This window comes from Protopterus annectens, chromosome 9.part0, assembly GCF_019279795.1.
Source record: "Protopterus annectens isolate FY-2018-M chromosome 9.part0, PAN1.0, whole genome shotgun sequence".
Classification (NCBI taxonomy): Eukaryota; Metazoa; Chordata; order Ceratodontiformes; family Protopteridae; genus Protopterus; species Protopterus annectens.
Window position 1 is genome coordinate 1,116,731,939 of NC_056743.1, and position 26,349 is coordinate 1,116,758,287.

The window sequence follows — 26,349 nt, forward strand, 5'->3', positions numbered from 1 at the left end:
TGATGAGCATCTAGAGAGCTCAAAACAAAAGAACAAAAAAATGCTAACACAGATGACCTAAACAAAATCATGAAAGAGGAAAGAAAGCCGGTTCTGTTTTTCCTTGGAGAAATGATATGCTTTTAAAACTTAATATTCAAAGGGAACACAATAAACTGAGAACAAATGCTTGCAAGGATATATAAAAAGCCTGTATGGTAACAGTTGTTGCCTAAATATCCTTCCAAAAAATGTAGTTGGCTTTTCGTGCCCATCTTGCTTACAATCAGATGAAAGTAAAAGCTCAAATGGCTAAAGGCATACATTATACAACTGAGGGTTGGTGCATGTGATTGTTGGGAGGGTGGACCGGAGCACCTTAATTAAACCTGCAAAGTACATGCAGACTCCACAAAGAAGGAATAGCAGCCAAAATTTCAACCACTGAGACATATGCTTTACATACATTACTCCACCACTGTGGCAATAATCAGCAGTTGTCGCACACATCCTGCCCATATTCACAGCATCTTATTTTGCACTTAAGTGATCTTAACAGGCACAGTTATAGGGTCATTATCCACAACACTAAAAAAATTCACTTCCCTTGCAGTAAGAAGCAAAAGCAATGTAAACAGTTGAAACAGATCGCACGTTTTTGCCTCTTACTGCAAGGGAAGTCAAGTTTTTCAGTCTGTGTTTTGTTTTCCCAGTTCCAGTAGCTTGTTTTATTCATTGCCCACAACACTAAACAGTATTTTAAACAAAGTCGAAGCTCTACAAACTGTAAAAAAAACACTATATAATCTATACGGGCAGAACAAAACCTTGGGTGGCATGGAAGATCACAACTTTCCTAAAATAATATGTAGGACTGGGAGTGTCAAACTTTGAGGACTATTGCCCAAAGCAGCTATGCTTAAGTGTTATAGGAAATGCTGGACCCCAACCACCATACAGCATTCAAAGCCATCCTTGTAAAGCACTTTGGAGGGATCAGAAGGCTCTATTATGTAAGGGACTGAACTCTACAGCAGGAAAAAAGAAAGAAGTTAGTGGTGGGTCCAATAATACATTACTGACAAAACACCACTGAAACAAACACTCACACTTGCCTGCATGATTTGGCTTTCTTAAATGAACTCACTCCAACAGAAATGGAACTAAAATAGAGAAGCAAAAGACATTTTGAAAACTCTAAAGGTTTGGAGGGGATGACTACACTGGGATCAGTAAATTTAGGAGGAAAACAATGACATGGGAGAAATATGGATAAAGAGGTAGAGTATATAAAAAAAAGTTTTCTTACTATAATGTTCCATCTGTGTTGTCAATCTTCATTCATTCTTGATGAATGGGACTCTGTTCTGATCCTTGGAACTGTCTCGGCAGTTATACAGCTCACGCCAGCCCAAAAACACTCGAGCAAAGACTCTACCCACAATGCCCTTCTCTCCACAGGTATACTAGGTAGAAGCTAAGGTGAAAACTTGTGTCTTCTTCTCTTGGACCACTAACTCCTGGTAGACCGAGAAGATAGTGTTGGGAGACCTAGACTTGGTTAAAAGTGGAGAAGGGAGCCATGAAGTTACTGGTTCCAAAGGAGGGTAAACGGCTCTGGTGTCGTAGCTCTGTAGGCACCAGAGACGTCGGAGCTGAGGATTCAAATGGCTGCAAAACTGTCTTGGATCTGGCAATGACTATCTGCACTGAGGGTTCTGTTGGAGCAGACAGTAGAGGAATCTTCTGACTTGGTTCCGAGGTGGATTTTGGAGCAAAAGATGCACGTTTTCAGGACTTTGCAGATTCTGAAGAGGACTCTAGAGAAATCGCCTCTGAGAAAGGGGTTTTTAATAGACCCTTTAAAACAAGTTTGTTTTTGCACTCCAAAAGTGCTCTTTGATTGAAGCCGTGACATGAAGCATGACTCAAAGATGAAGAGGCCCCACGCAATACACACACAGTGTGCACATCACTAAGAGGCATCTTCTTCCCACATTTTTTGAAACCAGCTGGTTTCCCTTCCTGTTTCTGAGACATGCTGTAACAAACAATATGAAAAGGCACACATACACACAAGCATGCCAAGGGGAGGAAGAAGCAGTGGAGATTAGGATAGTTTCAGTTATAGGACGACCCCAAAAATTACGATGGGGGGGGGGGGACTGGGAGAGGAGGAACATCCTCTAACTTAAACAGATGACAGTTATTCACCCTCTAACTTAAACAGGTGATAAATGGGGCAGGGAACACACACACATCTTAAACTGACACAAAAGTAATGGAAAATAACTAACAAAAAAATTGTAAATCTAGTTAAAGAAAGATTACAAAATTTAGAAAACACTTAGGCCAGAGCTAGCTTTTTGGAACTTCTTTGCTGCTCAGTAAACGAGATCTGGAGTAGCGAGGGAGTTGCACCATTTTATTTTTTTTATTTATTTTACATTTGTTGACCGGGCTAGTCTAACTGGATACATGCCCATTTTCAGTAGAGGCCCGGGGAGATAAGCTCCAAGACACGATAAAATACAAATGCAATATTTGCTTTTTGTTGTTTGTACTTGTAATAAAAATAGCAAATATAATAAAAATAAACAGCAACATGTGCAGTAAAGCATAGAGGTTAGCACAGGGTGTACAAAGAGGGCAAGAGTCAAACAGTGCAAATTGAAGGTACAGAGACATCATACAGGTAAAGTCAATAGCAGAGAAAGGAAGTTAGTTGTATAGTGATGTTACTAAGGATTTACTTAAAAAAAGGTATGTAAAGAGGTTAGAAATAGTGTAAAAAAGGGAGACATGAAAAAATATAATAAGGAAGATGTAACAGTGGATAGTAAGCATGGGATAAGGCAAGGTCAAGTTTGAAGAGATAGATGACTAGTCTGGTTTGGTAAAGGGGCATAGCCAGTATGTTTTGAGGTAAAGTTAGTCTGTTTTTGAAGAGTGATAATGAGGTGAATGAGGAGAGGTCATTAGGGAGAAGATTCCAGGATTTACCTACAGTATTAGAAAAGAGAGAGAATCCCCAGTCCTGTTATTAGATTTAGAGGTGTGTACAAGAAGTTTGTGCGATGAGCGTAAGGACTTCAGATTTTTATAGGGGGTGATGAGGCTATATAAAATAGGAGTATTAAAAGGTTTGTAAAGAATGTTGTGGGCAATGGTTAGTTGGTGAAATTTAATCAGGTGTTGTAGTTCTAACCATCCTAGCTGATTTAGATTTATACAACGGTGGGTTCTAAATAGGTTGCCTGTTGTAAATCTTGCAATGTTATTATAGGACAATTCCAATTTGCTGAAGTTAGTCTTGGATAGATTTGTAAAAATTGGTGAGGCATAAAGGAGAGTAGAGATCAAATGAGTGTGAGCTACAGTAGTTTGGGCAGTAGGAGAAAGGAAGGGTATAATCCTATATAGTGCAGCAATTTTTTTGTTGACAGTCTTTATAGCATTGTTGATATGGATGTCAAAGTTCAAATTATTGTCGATGGTGACACCTAGTTGTTTGGTGGTAGAGTCTGGAGATATTATAGTACCATTGGTGGATGTCACAGAGAAATGAAGAGGAGAGGACTTTTGAGTAGGAGTGAAGAGGAGTTTGGTTTTCTTTGGGTTCAAAAGAAGGCAACGCTGAGTGAACCATTGTTCAACTATGCTGAATACCTTCTGAGTGAGAGAGTGAAGGTCATGGGAGGATGTAGCGGAGCATAATAGTGTGGAGTCGTCAGCATATTGTATGCAAGTGGCTTGGGGGATAGCTAGATGAAGGTCATTCATAAATATGGAGAAGAGGAGAGGTCCCAGTATGGACCCTTGAGGGACACCTAAGGTAACGGGTAGATGGGTGGACAGATTGTTATGCCATAGTACTGCTTGCTGTCGTTTGTCAAGGTAGGATTGGAACCATTTTATGGAAAGTGGGTCTAATGACAGAGATTTTAGTATGCTTATGAGAATCTGGTGGTTTACCATGTCAAATGCTTTAGATAGGTCGATAAATAGAGCAGAAGAAAGATTATTCAGGTTTTGTTGCTTGTTAATGTAATCAGTAAAGGAAAGGAGGGCAGTGGTAGTGCTGTGTGAGGGTCTGAAACCATGTTGACAGTTGGAAAGTAAATTGCTTTCAATTAAGTGGTGGAGTAATTGCCTATGGATACATTTCTCCATAATCAGCTAAAGGAGAGAGTAGGGCAATGGGGCAATAGTTTGATAGCTCAGTGGAGTGTCCACCTTTATGCAGTGGGATAATATGGGAGACTTTCCATAAGGTAGGGATGTGACCTTCGCTAATAGTTCTATTGATCAGTATGGAAATAGGGTAGGCAACAGCCTTGGATGATAACTGTAGAAAATACTATGGGTAGGAAAAAATGCCCACAAGCTTAGTTGAGGACCTCGAGCTTTTGCAATGACCAAGATGGATCCGATGGATCGGATCCGACCCACCAGTGAGAATAAAGTGAGAGAGTTGTACTATGGGTAGGGAAAAATGCTCACAAGCTTAGCTGAGGACCTAGAGTTTTTGCAATGACCGAGACCGATCCGACCCGACCTGACCCACCAGTGAGAATAAAGGTGAGACTGACAACATCACATCAACATTTTCCAAGACAAAAGCTTCAAGTCAGTAGTTGTTGAAAGTTAAAATGAAGAGTCTGCAAGGATCCTTAAAACAGAAGGCAAATTCCAGGGAGGAACCGGATTACAAACTTGGGGACCAAATAAAAAAGCACCTTTGAGGAATGCCTTGGAAATCTTGAGAGAAGCTACAGAATCACTGTCCCTGTCAACAAAGAAATTAGAAATGGCTGCCAAGTGCACTTTAATTGCAGAAAAATAGAACTTGATTGAAACAACGCAAGAAATTCCAAAATAGATTCTAATGTAGCAGAGTCTGGATCGAGTCCATGAGATTCTGCCACAAATACAAAATGTCTGTATTTACTGGAACAGACTTTTCTAGTAGACTGTTTCTGAGATGAAAACAAAATGTGATCTATGGCCAGTGAAAGTGTAGGATTTCTGGACATCAAGGGAACTAGATGAACTATGCGGTTAACTTGAGGGATTGAAGGGTGGTGGATCCAGACCCACTGGATGAGAAATAAGATCCAGAATGGGATCTAGGACCAAACAGGAATACTTTCAGAAAAGTCCAAAGGAAAGGAAATCACACCTAATGAGGCCAAAAGGGTGCTACAGTATCATAGCTGCTCTGTAGCGGGCTGCCTTCTGAAGAAAAGCTACCATCAGGAGAACTGGGAGATAGCATAAAGAAGCCCAAGGGGCCAAGCAAACACCAGAGCGTCCCCAATGGACTGTCTCAGAGGAGGAACACTAAGGAGTAATAGTATCGATCTGGCCAAGGCCTTTGATACCATTCCCCACTCAGAAATTATTGATAGACTCACCAAACTAAGCATAAACCCCTATATCACTAAGTGGGATGCAAACTGGCTCACAGATAGAACCCACAGTGTGAAAGTAGCAGACTCCCAGTCAGACTGCCAACCAGTCACGAGTAGAGTCCCACAGGGATCGGTCCTGGGTCCTTTCCTGTTTGGCATATACTTTTCAGAAGTCCAGGCCAACACGGAGGGACTCTGGCTGACCAAGTTTGCAGACGACTGCAAGCTGGGAGCCATTATTAACTCCAAGTGATGTAGACATCCTAAAGAAAGGCCTCACAGAGACCGACTGGTGTCAAAACATGCATCGTCATTCCCTTTGGGAAAAATTCAGTTCCCACCAATTACCACATTTATGGTGGCCCACTGAACACTGAAGGCGTTATAAGAGATCTGGGGAAACAGGTTGATAGCTACCTCTCCTTCGACCACCACATTGCCACTGTGGTCAGAAGTCCTTCTATGTGGCACATCTCATTATCAAGGATTTTGCATGCAGGAAGAAAGAGGTCATCATCTCTCTCTACTCTTCCCTCATTAGCCCAATCGAGTATATGCCCCATTTGGCATGTACCTCACCAAATACCTGCAACAGCCACAAAAGTACCTCACAAACAGGATCCTAGGCCTTAAATACATGGTCAGACTAAAAAAAACTCCAGCTTTTCTCTCTCATATTGTCTAGAGGCGATCTCTGCTTCACTTACAAAGCCATGTCTTACCCAGCCCAGCTAGAAACCTTACACCTAAAGAAATCCCAAGCCCTCTGCACCACATGCTTCAAGGACTTTAACCTCACTACCACAATTAACAGAACATACTGGATGGACAGGTTCATAACACAGAGACTGCCCATGCTCGAACAGACTTCCTATACATGTCAAGCAGAGCACCTCACTGGCCCTTTTCAAGAGAAATCTTGAAGAGTGGATGGGAAATGAAAAGTTCACCCTGGGGATCACTCCAGTGGCTCTACTTGATAGAGGCACCAGGAACTAACAGCGGCATGATGCCATGGCACTTCTATGGGCTAGGCTTGTAAAGGCTCCAGGGCCGTTCGCCTAGTACACGCCTATAAACTTATGAACCTCTGGACACTGCCATATGAACTACAAGTTTCATACCTACATGAGGTTGCAAACATCAACAAGGCCTCAGCCTGAACGCTGACCACTCTAATTCTAAAGCCTGGCAATTTGACTGACTGTATCCAAGTGACACCTATGAATCTAATACCTGGACATACTGTACGCTTAACTTTAGGTAAGTGACTGTAATGCCTAAGCAGTCACACTGGAGTCAGTCAGTTATCTCTTGCTGTGATCAACAGTGAATCTCTACAGCTGCTTCTAGTCTCTGATGGGGTGGAATGTCTGGGAGATGTTTTCAATGAAAGTTTGGGACCTCAGAAAAAGGAGTAGAGTAGCCTCTGGATATGACACCACTAATGTGTCCGACAAAAACTATTATAAAGACTATGGCTACCAATACAACAGCAGCAGCAATACTAACACTAACTACAGAGAACAACCAGAAAGCACCAACACAAAAGGGATACAAGCTCACCAAAAGGCGGGAAGCCTATTTACAAAAAACAGTTCATAAACCTTGCTATCTACCTAACACACACAGTCCTACCTAGACTAAACTAGAAAACAGGGTAAGGGATGCAAAAATCTAGCACAAAAAGCACTACATAAGATTACCATAAAGGATACACTAAGCAAAGTTGAGACTGAGCTGCTGACAGGAATGGCAGCAAACTAGATCTGAGGACTAGGGTGAGGAGCAGGGAGTTGGCGAGCAAGGGAGGTGGAAGTCTGAAGGAACTGGCTTGTGTCTGATCAGAGTTGGATCCATAGACCCCACAGGTTGAAGCCTGATGGAGCAGACATCGGATATTGCATTTCATAGGAACATGTGCAGTTAATTGAGAACTTTGACGCACATCCAATAACTATTTCAAATCATGCGTCATTAATTACCAACATAAAAATGAAGGGTAATGAAGTAAAGATAAGACCGTGTACTGTGCTCTCCCACCTACCCGTTAAAAAAAGGGGCATTTAAGGCATGGACACTGGAAATTTGGGAGTTATTAGGGAAGACAAATACTCTGGAAGTTATAGCTCATGAGTGGGGATAAAATGAAAATGGAGCTTAAGAATGGGATAGAAATAAAAGAAAGATATGGTTAAGAAGTAAATTACTTAAAGGAAATGACAAAGGTTTAAGTATTACAGAAGAAGGGGAATTGCACAGAATAAGAGGTATGATTGCAGAGTGGCTATAAAGAAAATAATGGAGTACTTGGATAATGTACATGAGTTTAGAAAGATCATTGTTAAGCAACTGTTTCTGGATAACTCCAGAGCACAAAAATGTTTAGCACAACCTCTAAGTCAACAAAGCAGAAAGGGATGTAGCCAAACTTAGGGAATCTACAGCAAGAAAAGTAACCAGAGATCATGGGTATTCGAGATATTTCAGAAATGTTATGGAAAAGTGTACAAAGCAGAGAACTGGGGAAATCAAGAAAAAGCACAAATGGAAATATTTAAGGAAGGCTTAAATATGCAAAGGTTAAAGGAAAATGAGGCTCAACTTAAGAGTCAAGATTGGAGGAAACGAAAGAAAAATGGTGATGTATAACCAATCTGCAGGAAAAGTTTCTAGCAATAGATGTTATTCCAGTGGAAGTTTGGAAGCAAAGATGGAAAAAAGTGATAAAGATCTGAAAGATATTGTTTAACAGTATTTTAAATGAAAGGTAAGCACCAACATCCTGGAAAAAAAACTGTGGCGGCCGTAATACCTAAACATGGTAAAGACTTCAGATCCAGCTTTATATAGGCCCATTTCAATCAAGGTTATTAAGTGTTTTTGTCTACGATGGCTAAAGAATGGAAAAGGTGTTGCCAAAACTGATAGATATGGATCAATGTAGTTTTATGGGGGGAAAGCAAACATTTGACATTAATAGAATGATGATCTAAGAAAATACCACTGTTGTTTGTGGGTCTTGATGCTGAGAATGCACTCAGAGTAAGCCGAGGTTTTATAAGCAAGGCAATGGAAGCATAATTTCCTGATACAATAAGGTTAATTAGGAGGATATATGAGGGACTGGAGGCAAAAATAAAAATGGGAGGCTTCCTTTCTGATAAGTTGCATCTGAACAGAAGAAACAGGCACGAGGTGTCCTCTTTCCCCTTTGTTATTTATACTTAGAATCATCAGCAAAAAAAAGCTCAGAAATTCAGGGATTTAATTGGTATGGTATTCAAGAAAAGTTGGCTTTCTTTGCAGGTGATATTACTTTGTACCAGATGAAACCATAAAAGAACAACTGAGTGTTTAACATTCTGAGACAGTTCCAGCTTTTTTCGGGATATAAAATGAATGAAGATAAGACGAGGACTATACCTGTAAACTATGTACTCGCACATGAAGTGGTTCACCAATGCCTTCATTTATGGGGGCAAGATGAAATTAAGTATTTAGGACTATGAGTTAAAAAGGATGCAGTTATGGCAGCTGAGGGTATGTAAGATACTCAACTGAGAAAGTGAAAGCCTATGGAGGAGTAGCAAGATTCAAGCAGTAAAAGTGTTTTTAGTCCTTTTGGTTTTACACAGAACAGGCATTATTTTTATCAACCAGAGCAGAAGTTGTGGATAGTACTTAAGAGTTGAAGGATCTTATCTGGGAGGAGAAGATGGCAAGAGTCAAGTGGGATAAAATGATCCTTCTTATAGAACAAGGAGGTTTAAGATTACCTGATTTAAAGGAATATTTTACAGCTACACAGTTAAGACACATACATAACACAAGCAGAAAGCTACAATTCAAAGTGGAAAGGGATGACGATGAAATAAGGGAAATTCAAGAAATAAGAGTGGTATTTTGTTTGCAGAATCATAAGGAGAAATAGCAGTCGTACATATTACATTCATAAAGTAGCAGAAAGTATACTAAAAACTAAGCCAACATAAGAAAGGAGTTTCATGATAGGGATGACTGCAATTACAGCTACAGAGAATAGACAAGAGGGCCTGGAATTCACTAGAGGAAGCTTGCAAAGGAACCAAGGTAATGGGAACAAATAATTAGCGAAAGGTAACAGAATGGGAAGAGGCCATATTTGGACTGAAGGCTACAGACTGCCTTCCCTCCATCAGGGACTGATATCAGATGTTAGGCAAAGAGAAAGGGATAGGAGAATCTTAAGTGAAATACCTGCACTGGTTGAGCTTTTAGATGAATCTAGAACAGAAGCTGCTGTTAAAGGGGATAATCAGTAAGGTATACAAAATGTTGCACAATAACTAAGAATCAGGTCAGAAAAGATATTAGATAAGCAATTTACAAAGAGACAATGGAATGACATATATATGGCTCCTAAACATGCAACAAAATCTAGAAGACTTGAGATTTTTGCACTGTAGTGTTTGCATAAGAAACTGTATGCCCCAAGCAGACTCAAAATATTTTTTTCTCTGGTAGATGGCAAATGTAGGAGGTGTAATGTTGAAAAGAGAGGAACCTGTGAGCATATGTTTTTGTATTGTAATGAGATGTCAGACTTTAAAAATTCCCCCACATAACAGAATACTGGGACAGCAAATGAGTAACTAAGGAATTTATTTTTTTTTTTGAGCTGGGATATGGAATCTGAGCTGCCTGGACATAGTAAGGCATTGTTAAGTTTAATTCTCGTAGCTTCCAAAAAAGCAATTACTAGAAAATGGTAATCAAAGTCTAAATGAACCATACTTGAAGTACTGAACATTGCTGAGAGATAAAACAGTAAGTGGGATATTTAGAAAAACGTAAGAGTAAATAAACAGAAAAAAAAATAGAAATTGTGGGAACAATGCAAGCAGAAAATTATGTGGACAAGGAATGAGATTTAACAGAAGTCAAGAATTGAACAATTTATGTAGTAATAGCTTGATTATGTTGTATAGAACAACACGAGTGGTGTAGGTTTGTAAATGTGAACTTAATATGTAAAAATAATCAAATCACAAGTTAGCCTATGTCATAATTGATAATTCGGTAAAGGTTGGAGCACCCCATCAGTGCAAGGTTTCAATGCCTACCACATGTTCAAAACCAATGTGCTAGATGATGACACTAAAGGTGGCAGTGTTTCTATACTCTTAAAACAAAACTATACCTTCAGGCTCATTAAAGCAAGATAATGATCTGGAATTCCTCCACGTTCAACTTACCGTTAACAAAACCAAATTTCAAACTGTAGTCGACAGGACCCCCCCTCATGACACCTTTGGTCCATGAATCCTATCTAATATGAAAGCCTAAAGCATTCAGCCAAACCTCACTACCTTAGGGGGCTTCAATTATCCCTTCATTAACTAGGAAACAACATCCCCAAACATATACGCAAAGATATTTCTAGACTTCATACATACAAACTTACTGGATGGACCAAGCAAGTCCATACTTCATGGGGAAACAAAATCTTGGACTTGTTTTTTTGCCAGTATGGGACAGCTCTGTTCCCCACTAGTTGAAACACCCTCCACAGTCAAACTCAGACCAATATCCGTTATATTCATCTTAAGACTGAAGCAAGGCGCATTCTCCAATAATTTGTATTTCAGAGATTATGTCAAAGCAAATCTATTAAAGCTGAGTGGTGACAACAAAATTCAATTTTCATCTTGAGGACCGCATTACAAATGCAGAATCCTTCACTATTAAATTCTATGGATATGTACATACAACTGCATAGATGCACCTGTTCCCCTCCGAAATAAATACAACTCCAGAGTTTAAAAATAAACCCTTATGGCGGAACCCTATAACAGGCTCTACAATAAAAGGAAAAGGTTCATTGCACATAAAAACAAATCTAATTCTGCAAGTGTCAAAAACACTCTTGCTAAGGCCAAAAGACAACTTGGGACCCTGATTAAATCAACAAAGCTATATATGATGTAAAAAAAAATAGCAACCCAGGCAAAAGAAACACAAGACCTTTAACTGTGTCAGAAACCTCAGAAAACATGCATTCAAAATTGCAATGAGCAAAAGTAAAGAATATCTTGTACTCCGAGAATGAATACATAGCAAATCTGCTAGCAGATAAATTTAGCTCTAACTTCACCCCTTTGAAGAGGCCTTTTGTCAGTGTCCATACCACTCCCTCAAATCTCCCAGGAGCAACTTCTAAAATGCACTATCCAAAGCCAAGAACACGGCTTCTGTTGGGGCCAGATAATATACCCGGATACCTAATGGCCAGCCTGAAGCACGACAAGCGTTTCAATATTGGCCTCCAAAGAGGGTTTGTACCAAATGAGGAGTACACCAGTCAACCCCTTTCACAAAGGTTGGACTTCAACTGATCTGAGCAACTACAGATCTACAAGCCTGACCAGCATCATTTGTAAGGCTATGGAAAAGATTATTATGGAATTAACACAGACATATGCAATCTAGAAAATACTGACCAAAGTCACTTGTTTTTCCAAAGGGATATTCTGCCTACTCAACTTGGCTGACTTTGTCGAAAGGTTCAATGAAGTAATGCACAAGGGAAAAATTCTTCACACTATATATCTGGGACTTCTCAAAGGCATTCAACACCATCCCCATTCAAGCATAGTCAAACTCCGCCTACTAAATGTAAATCCTTATGCAACGCGATGTACAGCAAACTGACTTACAACAGAACAAGAAATTAACATGGACTATCTACCTCCACCAAGAGGCCTGTCACTAGCAGAGTACCTCAGGGTTTGAGTACTCAGGCCATTCCTTTTTGGCATCTACTTCTCAAAGGTCAAGGCAAGTGCTGACGGCTTAACAGTGGACACCTGTAAACTTGCTGCCATTACAAACTCTCCGTAAGACACTAAGAGCTTACAGGAAGGCCTGTCACAAGCAAATAGTTGGTGTCAAAACCATGGCCTAAACCTAAATACCCAAAAGAGCAGAATTCTATCCTTTGGTGTGCAAGATATTCCCTGGAACTATTATACTGGCAACACTCCCCTGAAAACAGACCCAACAGTGAGGGATGTGGGACCATATACAGACAATGAGTTGTCAGTCGACCACAGTGCCTCATTTACTGTAAGGAAGTTCTTCTTCATACAACTTATTAGCAAGGTTATGGCATCCAAATCTAGACAGGTGACCATTGCACTGTATACTGCACTCAATAGGCCAATCATGCATATAATGCCCCATTTCACATGTACCTGTTCAAGCACCTGATTCAGCTTGAGCAACCATACCATTTTCTCACCAAAAAATCAAGGGAATAAAAAACTAAAGCTACTATAACAACCTCAAAGCCCTCTCCTACTTCTCAGTGTCCTACAGGTTAACGGGGGATATCTGCCTTACATATACAGCCTATATTGACCCCAACCTTTAAGACCATCTAAACATCCTTAAGTCCAACAGTGATAAACACCTGCTCTAGCAACCTCAATCTCTACTGCAACTTAAATAGAACATATTGGGTGGGATAGATATGTCTCACAGAGAATACCACTTCTCTGGAGCGGTCTTATCTCCTTGCGAAATTATGTGTCTTACTTTATTCAAACACGCTGGAAGGGAAATCTACAAGGGGGTCGGCCGGAGGGGACACCCAAGAGGTAGACGGGCCTGCTTCAAACGCCTCCAGGAACACGGATTCATCCGAGGTAGGCTTTGGGGCAGACCCCCCCCCCTTATCCTGAGCATCTCCATGATGTCACCAAATGAGACATCTTCGGGTGATCTTGGGGAGCCTTCCCCCTCCTCCAAATCCATGTCCTCAGTCAATGACTCGGGGGAGTCCAGGTGCCTCCTTTTGCACTTTCGCTTGTGAGGAACCTCCTCGGGGGGGCTGTTCGAGGAGGTCTCACCAGCTAAGTCTTGTTCCAAAGGAACGACCTGGGATGTCAGAGCAGGCTGTCCCTGGGGCCAGGTGATGGAAGTCGGGCGCAACAGAGAAGGAGTGCAGGGTGGAGCCGTGGCAAGGGCCGAAGGACTGGAATCTCTTAACAGGGCCCTCTCCACCACGTCGAATGCTGAGAGAGAGCTGCTCTCTCTGGGATCCGAAAGCAGACCCTCATTTGGATCCAACGGACGGATCGGGGCTGGCGACGAAGCGATCGGATCAGACGGACCAGTATGTTCCGACCTGGACGGAGCCGAAGGCATACCAATACCCCCGTATCCGAAGCTCAGCCCTCGGCTCCGAGAGCTCAGATCCGAAGAAAATGGACCAGATAGACTCGAGGGAAGTGTCGGCGCTGAACTACCCGAGACTATCGGTGCCGACACACCCCCGGCTCCAAGGCTGCCTGGCTCCGAAGACTCCGAGCCTGGGAAGCGGGATGGCGAAGGAGCTATCGGGGCAAAAAAAGGGGTCTAGCTCCCCCCCGGAGGAGGGGGGGGGTAGGCAGGAGCACTCCCATCTGCAGTTGGGCCTGGAGGAATCTTCTCATCATCCGGTCCAAATCTGCATCCGTGAGACTTCGGTTTGATCTTGATGAGGCCATTGAGGCGGGACGGGAGTGTCGCCTCAATGACCTCGAAGGAGATCGGGTCTCCTCCTCCTCAGGACCCGGTGAAAAGCACGGGGACCGGATCCGAGACGGAGGAGACCCAAAAGTCCTGGAGGGAGAAGACCACTTAGCCGGGGGGGGGGGGCAAAGCGGAGGCCTCAGCCCGCCGCTTGCGGTGTTTCTCCCTCCTTTTCTCTTTCCTGGCCTCCCTCTCCTCCGGGCCTAAGGCGGGAGGTTGAGTCCCGGCCGGGGGGAGGGAAGCAGGAGTGGCAGCCGCCGCAGCGGAAGCCACAGGAGGACCAGAGGTAGAAGCCGAATCCGGGGGCAGAAGACCCACCAGAATCAGTTTAGACCTCCAGTCCTTGAGTGCCCTGGGGTTGAACACCGCACAGATGGAACAACCAGAAGACAGGTGTTCAACCCCAAGGCACAACACACACAGAGTGTGGCCATCCACCGGGGACAGCTTATGGCCACACTCGGTGCACTTAGAAAAGATCGGCTTTGGGGCTTCAGCCATTTTAACTAAAAGAGAAACCACACACGTTAGGCCCCAAACACACACACACACACACACACACAAAACCCTAACGGAACCACGAAGGAAGGGGGAGGTAAATGACAAAAAATATAGAGTTAAACTAGAGAGGGTTTATACAAAAAGGGACCTGGAAATACTCTCAACCAAAAACAGAAGAAAAGAGAAGAAAAAGGTACATTTTTTCTCACAAAAAAGTCTCCAACGCCTGGAACTCTAGATCAAGCTGCTGTTGGATAACCGCAGCAAACTAGATCTGAGGTCAGTCAGGGTTGGCAGGGGATTATGGGTAGGGGAGGAGCTTGGAGCTCGGATCTAAAGCTGTTGAAAACTGTCGGATCCGATTCCCATAGGTTGCTGCAAAAATGAAGTTAACTACTTCAGTTCCATAAATTCATCATTGGTTTGGCACCCTTGTCCCTTATGTACAAGGGAACATGTGGATACCAGCTCCAGGGTTACAGTTATTCATAATTACTATACAATAAAGGCTTCTCATACAATACTAAGTGACTATATCACCCAGGATTATATGTAACTTCCGCAAAATACAGGGACTTTAGTACTAAATTACTGAGAATAGAAACTCTGTGGGAATTCATGGCTAAGCATCATCAAGGATCAACAGCCTAGAAAACAAGCAGTAACCATGTACAACCATATGGAGACATTTCTTCCTCAAAGATAGTCAGAAGAAAGAAAAGCAGTAACAAGTTCACAGCAGTCGTAAAGTCTAATCACATTCTCTGATATACAGCTGTACAAGTCTGAGCATGTGTCTACTCAGGGCCGGCCTTAGCCTAAATGGAAGCCCCACCCACACTACACATGAAACACCCCTATTTGAGCCACACCCACTGGGTCATTCCCCAAGAAAGCTACTCCAGTCATTTCCTTAAATTATTTAAATGCTTAGGAAGAAAAAGATAGCTTGTAATGTAGGTAAACTGCAGCTACCTTTGCATATGTATTTTCTACTTGAAATACCAGAGCCAGATCATGGTAGAGTCCTAGGAAGGGTAATAGACTGCCACCCCAGAGCAACTCCCAGCAGCAGTCCCCACCTCAGCCATTCCAGTGTTCCATTATTTGGTTATTTCACCAGTTACCATGCATACTGTTCTATTTGCCTCTACAATGATTACAGATATTGAAATAAAGTAGCACAAACACAGATAGCCATTTGCTAAACAGACATTGCAGTCTCACAATGAAAACAGATTTGGCACAAGCAGTAAACTTCTCTGTCCTTGAAACTTACATTCATTGAAATGGCAAAACTCACACATTGAAACGGCATGAAAACCCACATTCATAGAAATGCATCTGGTTGGTGGGGAGAATTAAGTTTACCTTTGAGCTGTTCTCAAAACAGACTCCTTGCACACATTTTTAGGGCCATGCATTCTTCTATTTATTCTTTAATTCACCTTCCTGATTTTATTGAATTATATTCCTTGTATAATATAGCACCACTTGTTAGAATATGTTTTAAATTTGTAGTTTTAAACATTTTTAATAAGCAATAAAACAAAATGTATGAACCAGTAACTATCCATTCCAGAAAATTTCAACAATAAAAGGCCACTCAAGACTTATATCATTATAATCCACCAATATTATTCCACACGCACAATCTCTGCAGAAATAAAATCATCTGAATTCCACATTAAAGAAATCTGTAACTAATGAAGAGGTTGCTACTGGCAAACAACTTTACACATCAATGTTATCTACAAATTCAGTGCCTGCTGCCCTTCAAAAATTAATTGCCTATATTACATTACAAATTGGTAAGTTGGTAATATTGCAATAGGAAATGGCTAACACGTTCACAGTCACTAGGGATCTCATACAAAAGCCATACTCAGAGGCGTGCAGAACCCCTATCCCCCCCTTATAATGGACCAAATAATTAACAATCATATAAGCACTGCATATCAGCACTCCATCTACATGGTGTGGGAGTGGAATCCACAGCCTTCTGCACCAAAGGCAATTATGCTACTAACACTGCTTTCAGATTTTACAACACTGTGTGCCATTTGATAAAGAAAAAACAGCTAGTTGCACACTGAAAACATTTACACTTGTTACAGTGTGTTAAATTTGTAGTTTTGAAAATTTTTCCAGTAAGTAATGAAACAAAATGTATGACCCAATAATGACAAACCTTCCCATTTCAGAACATTTTAACCATAAATGGCCCCTCAAACTTCCTTAAACAGTATCGGTCAGTAAGCACAGTCTCTGCAGAAGTAAAATTCATCTGAATAATTCTACATTAAAGAGATTTGTTACTAATGAAGAGGCTGTTACTGTCAAAGAACTTTACATTTACTGTTCCATCTACAAATTCAGTGCTTGCTGAAGAATTAATTGCCTACGGTGCATTAAAGAAAAAAATGGTACACTGGTAATATTGCAATAGAGAATAACAGAAACAGACACTTTCATAGTTACTAGGCATCTTAAACAAAGGACGGCACACTAAGGAATGCAGGACCCCTATCCCCTTTTAAAATGCAACTACATGCCTCCATACCTCTCAACCTCTTAGCACAAGAAATATGAACAAAGCCTAAAATAACAGGGGGGGGGGTTACAATGGCCTCCAAACAGGGGCAGATTACAAATATTGCTCTTATAGACTTAGAAAGTTGCTAGAATAACAGCATTTGTCTTAGCATGCATTTTCTGAAGGAAATAAAGGCTAAAAATCAAATGTGTGACCTTTAGTTATTTAAATCCTCGCTGATTTTCCAGAAAAAACACACATTTTATGAAGAATAGGTCAAAATATGAGGCAAAAGTCTGGTTAGTTGAGAGGTATGCTTACCCCTCAAACTCTTAGTGCAAGAAATCTGAACAAAGTCTAACATGATGTAGATGCAATGGTAGAGAAAGTAGGGATAGAGTTTAAATATTGCACTTTTGTAACTTAAAAAGTTGATTTTGTTGATCCTACTCTTTTTGATAGGTTCTATAATATCTTTTATATCCACATGAGCTACCATTAACTCAGACAGAAAGTGCATCACCCACCAAAACCTGCCCTTAACTCAGGCAGAGAGTGCATCACCCACCAAAACCTGCCCTGCAGTGTCAGCAGTCTAGCCACCTGCACTGGGAATAGAGCTCACAGCCTTCTGGTCTTCGAGAATAAGTGTATATCATGTTGAGCCACTGCTACTGCAAACTGTATTAGGTCCCGTCAATAGCCAATGCACCTTCTTAGATGGGTGGCTGACTTCTGACAGTTCAACATAATTACACAGGTACATTCTGTAGCCAAAAGTCAGATTTTATCTGCGTATTTGTATTCTGTCTAGTGGACCACTGAGCATACACCTCATAGTATCTTAATATGTTCCACTTTTGTCAGCTACATAAAAGGATTTATCACATTGCTGCATCTTATCTGAGACTGCATAGAGCTAGTTATGTGTTGCGAGAGCCATTACTGACATTGCTAGCTTTGTCTTCTTACAAGAATCTCAGCATTATTACTTCTTAGGTCATGCTGTCTTCCAGAGCAGTTGAACGTTTTTTTTTTTTCCCCTTTCTTTTGTGTGTGTGTGGGGGGCTACATTCTATATAAGTTAATATGCAGTTTCAGCTAGTTATGTGTTGTGAGAGCCATTACTGACATTGCTAGCTTTGTCTTCTTACAAGAATCTCAGCATTATTACTTCTTAGGTCATGCTGTCTTCCAGAGCAGTTGAACGTTTTTTTTTTTTTACTTTCTTTTGTGTGTGTGTGTGTGTGGGGGGGGGGGGCTACATTCTATAAGTTAATATGCAGTTTCAGGAATTCTGGCTGCAGCTATTTTCTTCACTCAGTACATGTGTGACATATCTTTATTTGTGGAGTATGAGCATATGTATTTCTCTGTAAGACAATGCTGCCCCTTTAATGAATTTGTACACTATGGTTTACATTGTGTATTTCTGGTTAAACCCACCCAGGGTTGCCACCTTTTCGACATTTTTGGCACAAACATCGGATTTTGCAGGCCAAAACATACCCAAATGACAGAAATTCACTTTTTTGCCTAAATAAAAACTTATTCTTGTAGCATTTTAGTTGCTTATTCTGTTTATTTTAACATTTAGGTGTTTCAGAATCAGAATAACTGTTTTTTGCAACTATTACATAAAATATAGGAAATAATTTTGCCCTAAAATCTCAGGACATTTGCCATTTTTTTACAATTTTTTTGCAGGACACAACTGTCCAAAGAGGGACTGTCCCTCGCAAAGTGGGACAGGTAGTAAACCCTAAACCCACCCCTTTAAATCACTTCTTTCAACTGCTATCATGTAGGCATACTGCACATTGGGTGGTTAAATACACTTCAATATCGCCAATTAAATTCCACACATACACACACTTTCTCTTGCATCCAGAAACCTAGTTTAAACTACACAAACACACAAATACACTTACTTACCTTCTTTCTAAACAAAATGGCCACACGCATACGCACAGAATTCATCCCTCTCAAAGTGCTTGTTTAATTTCCATGCGCCACCATAAAACGTCTTTACATCAGTGTTGGTGATTGGCGAACGTGCGTATGACACGCATATATTTCTTAAAGGTAGTGGAAGCCTCCTCATCACACTGCAGGTATAAAAGTGGGAGGGCACTCGCTCCTCACCCTCAACCTGCGATTCTGGCACCCTATGGTTTATTTATTCATTTTAATTAATGTACTTTTCTTATTATGCGTTCGCATAATAAGAAAAGTAAATTAATTAAAATAAATACGTAAATGAACACAAACTGCGCCCTTTACTGTACGGCACCCTAGGCGGTTGCCTAGTTCGCCAATGCCTAAGGCCGGCCGTGTTTCCAGTATGCTTTCCACAGCAGTCAGTATTCTGAATTTGAGGAGAAACAGGAATAGCGGTTGCCTAGTTCGCCTATGCCTAAGGCCGGCCGTGATTCCAGTATGCTTTCCACAGCAGTCAGTATTCTGAATTTGAGGAGAAACAGGAATAGCAGGGAGACATAAGTAAACAGTGATTATTATATCGGCTTCCTATAACAGAACAGGTAACCTTCCTGTTCTCTACCTTTCTATTCAGACTAGTCATTTAAAATAAAAGCCTATCACTCTCTTTTAAACTAGTAATGACAGCCTCTACTAGCCGTGGTGGTGCAGCAGTTAATATTGCCCCCTCATAGCAAGAGGTTCTCCGGTTCTATTCAAGGCTGGAGCATCTTCTGTGAGGAGTCTGCATGTCCTCTCTGTGGTCGAGGGAGTTTTAAAAGATATGTAGGTAAGGTGCATGCGTGTGCGTTTATCTTCTGTGAAGGTTGGGCACCGGGGCTGGCAACTCGACACCATAAAAACTCCACTGCCAATCTGCAGACCAGTGATCCACTGTGGTGTCCCCTAACCAGGAAAAGCCAAAAGACATTGGTAATTACAACCTCTCCTTACCCCTTTACAGATACTAAAGAGAAAGTCATCTCAGAAGACCACCTTCAAATCTGAATCTAGAGAAAAAACATTCTTGAATATTTCACCCACCTTATGGAATACCTTAACACTGTACATGAAAAAGCAATCTTTTCTAACTTTCCAAAAAAAAAAAAAAAAAGGCAAATGATTCAGGAATTCTGGTTAGTAGTATTTAAAACCTTGATGACCACATCACTAAATATTCAAGCGTTCTTCTGAATTTGGATTTTATACTTAAACGTGAAATATTTTTAAGAGATGGGTAGGACTATGATGGGAAAATATAGGATTTCTCCCCAAGCAAACATGGATGGCTCCAGGGAGGCTAGAGTGCAGTTAACTGAATTCAGAGTACAAAATAGTTAATGTTAATCGAAAATGGCAGATTCCTGAGAGAGAAGGTTAGGAAGAATCTCAAAGGACTGAGAAAAATCCTTGTTATAACTGAAAAGTATTCCTATAAGCTGTTAGAGGGATTGTTATCCTCTGTTTCAGGAGGTGATCTCCTGTGTGAGGATAGTAAATCACCCATGTGATCAACGCAGCTGAAGGATTCGAATGAGCCATGCTTTCTGCAATTAATTGTTTTTGGAAAAGTAGTATGTGTGTGTCAGAAATCAGTAACAAGAACAGATAGTTTCCTGGAAGAATTGTTTATGGTATGTGTGTCCTGATTTATGTTTTTCTTCAAGCAAATGTTCATGCAAATAAACTGGAGCTGGCCTTCAGACTGGTTTTCTACTGTAAGCTGAACTAAGTTATTGTAAGACTTGTATTAAAATTACACATTAAAGAAATGTGTTTTATATTATTACAATTCTTATTCAGGATTCAAATACCAACTTATAAAAGTAATAAAACATTCTAGGGCATGTGCATAGGAGTGTTAATCACCCGTTCCTTTTTTGCTTGCTTTTAATGTGAATGTGATTTATAACAGACTTGTGTTGCCTGATAATTGTATGGTTCATGTGTCTTATCCATTAGATGGAGACAAAGTCAAATTTCAGAGTTGCATGACTACAACTTGAGTCAGTAAGGACTGCCTTTACCCAGAAAAGAAATCTTAATTTAGGCCTCAAAACAAAGCACAATGTTAAAAACATGGTCAGAAACTAGAAACATGCGTTTACCCTCTTTGTCCACTAATTTTTAGTTTCTTCTAGCCCACGTTTCCCTAAGGGCAAACATAGGGTTATGTTAATTTATTTTATTTGCTTACTGGACTGGTGCACATTCATTGATGTGCACTGTGCAGATTTCACCATACACCTTGAAGAACAGTGTTGGGTGTGTGCTAAGATTTACATACGGCACACCCTTTCATAGTTAGGTTACCGCAATATACTTCCATTAACATTAGTAAAAAAAAAAAAAAAAAAAATCACGAACAGACACACACTCTTTCTCTCGCATACAGTAACAAACAGTTTGAATTACACACGCATACACTTACCATCTTTCTAACTCAAACTGCCACATGGACTTAGCCCCCCTTCACAGAACTGCTAGCTTAAAATTTGCACGAGACTGCAAACTGAATTTACTTCCACACTGGCGTAAGCACGCATGATTCTCGTTTAAGGAGAAGACGCTAATACCGCAATCGACCTGCTGCAGATGTAAAAGTGGGAGGACGCTCACCCCCCTATGGTTCCGAGTTGGAATTTCCGACGCCCTTGTATTTTTTATTTTATTTTATTTTAATTAGTTTAGTTAGTGCATTCTTTCTTCCCAGCACCTGCTGCAAGCACTGGCAAGAAAGAATGCAGTAATTAAAATAAAAAAATAAATAAGCCAAAACTGCGCCTTTTACGAGGCCGGCCTGTAAGGCGCCCTAGGCGGTCGCCTAGTTCGCCTATGCCTAAGGCCGGCCATGTGTCTACTCAAGCCAAATGGGCTTGTCCTCTCAGTGCAAAAGTCAGGCATGGTTGGTTTGTTAACTGTCAATTCGCATATTTTGGTAAGTTGGATGAATACAATTATACTCAGAGGGATGGGGAGAGAAAGTGAAAAGAAAGAACATGCAAACATCCATGATGACTGGGGTTGTAGGTCAGGATTAAACGCTGCACTCTGGAGGGACTGCAGCTCAGGATTAAACCATACACACTGAAAATATGAGATTAAACAATACATACTGAAAATAACAGGCAGAGATGAAAATGTTGCATATTCATCAAGATGGCTTTTAAAGAATAGACATGCAACTCTAACAGAGACATGCAGTATGGATTCTGGATCTTAATGCCCACAAGTATGAGAAAACGGTTAGATTTTAAGATGAATGAAAAATCAACAATTCTAGGAGATAAAATTGAGCAAAATGCATAAGAACATGGAGTAAAGAGTAAAATAAATTAGTTATCTCCATTAGAAGAGAGAAAAAATCATATGACCAAGGAAACCAAAGTTCAGTTGGCAGCTCAGGCACCTGCGACAGTATACCCTTGCGGGATTCCATCACTTGTGGAAATAAGCAATACTTCTATGCCAACACCTACTGCAAACCGAACCCTGGAATACATCAGTGGGCAGGTGTCAAGCAGTTATGTCTAGAACAGGAAAAACTTCTGAAGAATGCCTAAATCACATAGCCATTAACTATCAGCTTGCACCACAGGTGAAGGGCTAACACAGTCCGCAGACAGTGGGTGGATAAAAAAGGCACCCCCTGAAATAAAAACTGCTTGCAAAAGGCACAAAATGGTCTGGGGCCCAGCAGCACACTGAATAAGCAGGTCTTAATGTCGTAAACAGTGCCTAAAGAAACATGTAAACATTTGGCTTAGAATATGGTACTGTCAGCTACACAAAAAGTGGCAAGGAGATCAAAGCCAAACAAAGTACCATAAGCCTGATACAATCTAAAGATAAAAAATTAAGTGTTTTTGCAACATCAATGATAATACAAGAGATGACATAATCACAGCATAGTTACACAGGACCAATTACTGTATCTATAGATAGCAATGAAAAAAAAAAAGCTACTCGATCAAATATACTCAAAAAGAGAGTTGCTTAAAAGTCTGAAAAAGATTCCTCCTTCTATGTGCAACTACTGTGGCCGCCACAGACAGAAACTGCTCTTATTAAGAATACTCAGTAGTCCTTCCTTCCTTCTGGCAGTTCTCTCAGAGTTGCTGGTCACAGTTTTGAAAACAGCTACACTAGTCTGGAACAGTTCACCAGTTACAACACAGCATTACTGGGTGTTTTCTTATAGAATTTGGACCTACACCTGGAAAAATGCTTTAAACTATTTTTCATTCTCAGGAATTGCAGTTTAGTTTTCAAAGTGCTGGCACCTGCATTATTTTGTCTTGCACTTGTTGACAGGGCTTCTTCAATGACATGACATAAATCAGGTAGTCAACTGGCCATGGTCAGTGCCTAAACTCAATTTATCCAGACCAACAGTCCCGTAATTATCAGCACAGCAGAGAAACACCACCACCACACACACACTGCTGTGATTAGTACTGCAATTTACACACAGAATAAACTTGTGGGATGTGCCATGCACTCTATCAAAGTCTTATTTTGGGGTGTTTTATAGATACATATACACACACACATTATATATATATATATATATATATATATATATATATATATATATATATATATATGGGTCTACTTCTATTCGCTGACAGCCCATTTCACTGAAACCCATTTGGTCGACAGCTCATTTCATTGACAAAAGTATTCAAGGCAAAAACCTGGGTTTTGCCCCCCTCCCCACTGTTGTGCCACTGTGGAGTTGTTATATATAGTTGGGGGGCTAGAATGTTTGTCGATGAAATGAGCTGTCAACCAAATGGGTTTCAGTGAATATATATATATATATATATATATATATATATATATATATATATATATATATTAATGTGACCTATAACCTATTCAACTGAAAAAAAAATCTGTTAGGGGTAAAATATAACAAATAAAATATGTACAATAAGCTGGTTGCATAAGTGTCCACACCTTTACACTAATTCTTTGTTGAAGCACCTTCTGAATTAATTACAGCATTCATTCTTCTCAGGTAGGAGTCTATCAGCATGGGACATCTTGACTTTGCAATATTTGCCAACTCTTCCTTGCAAAAGCCCCCCAAATCTTTTAGCTTCAGAGGGCATCTCTTGTGTACAGCCCTCTTCAGGTCACCCCACAGATTTTCTATTTAGGTCTGGGCCATTCCAAAACTTTAATCGTCTTCTGGTGAAGTCATTCTTTGTTGATTTGGATGTATGCTGCGGGTCACTGTCGTGTTGAAAGGTGAAATCCTCTTCATCTCCAGCTTTCTACCAGACGCCTGAAGGTTTGGGGCCAAAAGTGACTGGTATTTGGGACTGTTCATAATTCCCTCCACCTTGACTAAAGCCTCAGTTCCAGATTATGAAAAGCAACCACAAAGCATGACACAGGCACCACCATGCTTCACTGTGGGGATGGTGTTCTTTTGGTGATGCGAAGTTTTGTTTTTGTGCCAAACCTACCTTTTTGATCTGTGGCCAGAAAGTTCAACCTTGGTTTCATTACAACATAACACATTTTCCCACATGCTTTTGGGAGACTTGATGTATTGTTTTGCAGATTTTAACCAGGCCTGGATATTTTTCTGTTTGAGACAATTGCTTCCAACTTCCAACCCTACCCCATAGCCTAGACATATGGAGAATATTGGAGATGGTTATCACATGTAGTACACAACCAGTACTTGCCAGACATTCCTGCAACTCCTTTGCAACATCACTGTTGTCCCATATTGTCTCCATATTCTCTCCACTTTTTGAGGATTGTCTTCACTGTGTTCCATGGTATATCCAATGCTGAGGACATGTTTTTGTACCCTTCTCCTGACGGATACCTTTCAGCAATGAGATCCCTTTGATGCTTTGTAAGCCCTCTGCGAACAATGGCTTTTGCTCTAGCAGGCAATTGAGTAAATGTCAAAAAAATCCTACTATAATAGCTGAACATTATTTTGGGTTAATTAGAGTCTCGTTCATTGATGGCAGGCGTGTACCCAAGAAGTCTGAATGCTGTAATTAAATCAAAAGGTGCTTCAACAAAGTATTAGTTTAAGGGTGTGCACACTTTATGCAACCAGCTTATTGTACGTTTTTTATTTTAAATATTTTTCCCCTAACAGATTTGTTTGTTTTTCAATTGAATTGTACAGGTTATAGGTCACATTAAAGGTGGGAATAGTTTTGAAATGATTTATTGTGGTCTCATTTTTTTATATACAAAAAAATGGCATTTTAACAGGGGTGTGTACACTTTTTATATCCACTGTATATACACACACAAATATATATATATATATATACACACACAAATATATATATATATATATATATATATATATATATATATATATATATATATATATATATATATATAAATACATACCACAACCATACCAAAATGGTAATCTAAGGACACACCTTAACTTCCTGGTGTCACGGAATTATCAACCAAAGCCCCACTCTTAGAAAAAAACCCACACACCAGCTTTATCTGCTGAACTCAGAGATGAAAAACTGTAGAGGTTCATAGCACAGTAAAAAGTATGAAATACACAGGAAGACAAAAATGCTTCAGAAAAGAAAAGACAGTAGCCTTAGTGATCACATAATACATCTGAAGTATACCCTGGTGTGAGGGACTAAAGATAGTTTGGAGTCAATATGTAAAATTAATAATCCACCTGGTTTAATTATGTGATGGCACAAGTTTATAGGGTCATGCCCACTCCCGCAGCTCAAAGAGGATATAGTCCTTACTGTGACCCAGGCAACCCATGTGTGATTAGCACACATGGTAACTACAGGGATAGGGGCTAGAAGGATGGAATTAAAACAGCTTTCAGCTCACCAATCTAGGGGGAAGGGTGGCAGCTTGGCTCACCACTTGGGAGGACACCCAGTGGGAGATCTTGGGGGGGGTGCAGTCTGTGGAGTTCAAGCCATAAGGCTGCGCCTTTGCTCAGTAGCAGTGTAGGTGAAGGATTCATGCAAGGAAACTCGCATACTTCTCCTTCAGAGGACTGACAGCTTAAGTGCCGCTCTGAGCTGTCGCAGTGGGCTTAGGAGCTCCTGGGGCTGGGAGGGGAACCCCAAAGTCTGCATGGATGAGGTCAGTGGCAGACTATCTTCATGGAGGGCACCAGGGTCATTTACGCCTGTGTCGCCATATAGGAACAAATGGGCCAACTGTTCATCAGACCTTTGGTTGGCAAGATGAAATGGCATTTAAAAGTTATAGGTTCATCTTGACATTTCTCTTTCATTAAAGATATCCATTTTTGTACTGCCTTAACAATTCCAGATGAAATCCAGCAGTGAAATGAAAAGAGTTAATTAGATAAAGTCCTGTACTGTGTTCCACTTGCCGCAT

The 26,349-nt window shown here is 40.6% G+C and overlaps 1 protein-coding gene across 3 annotated transcripts in view; it reads right to left on the reverse strand.

Annotated features, from left to right (window-relative positions):
- The window catches only part of GTSF1 (gametocyte specific factor 1), a 1,343,308-nt gene that overhangs the window by 53,040 nt on the left and 1,263,919 nt on the right, over positions 1 to 26,349 (reverse strand). The gene's annotated exons all lie outside the window — the stretch shown is intronic.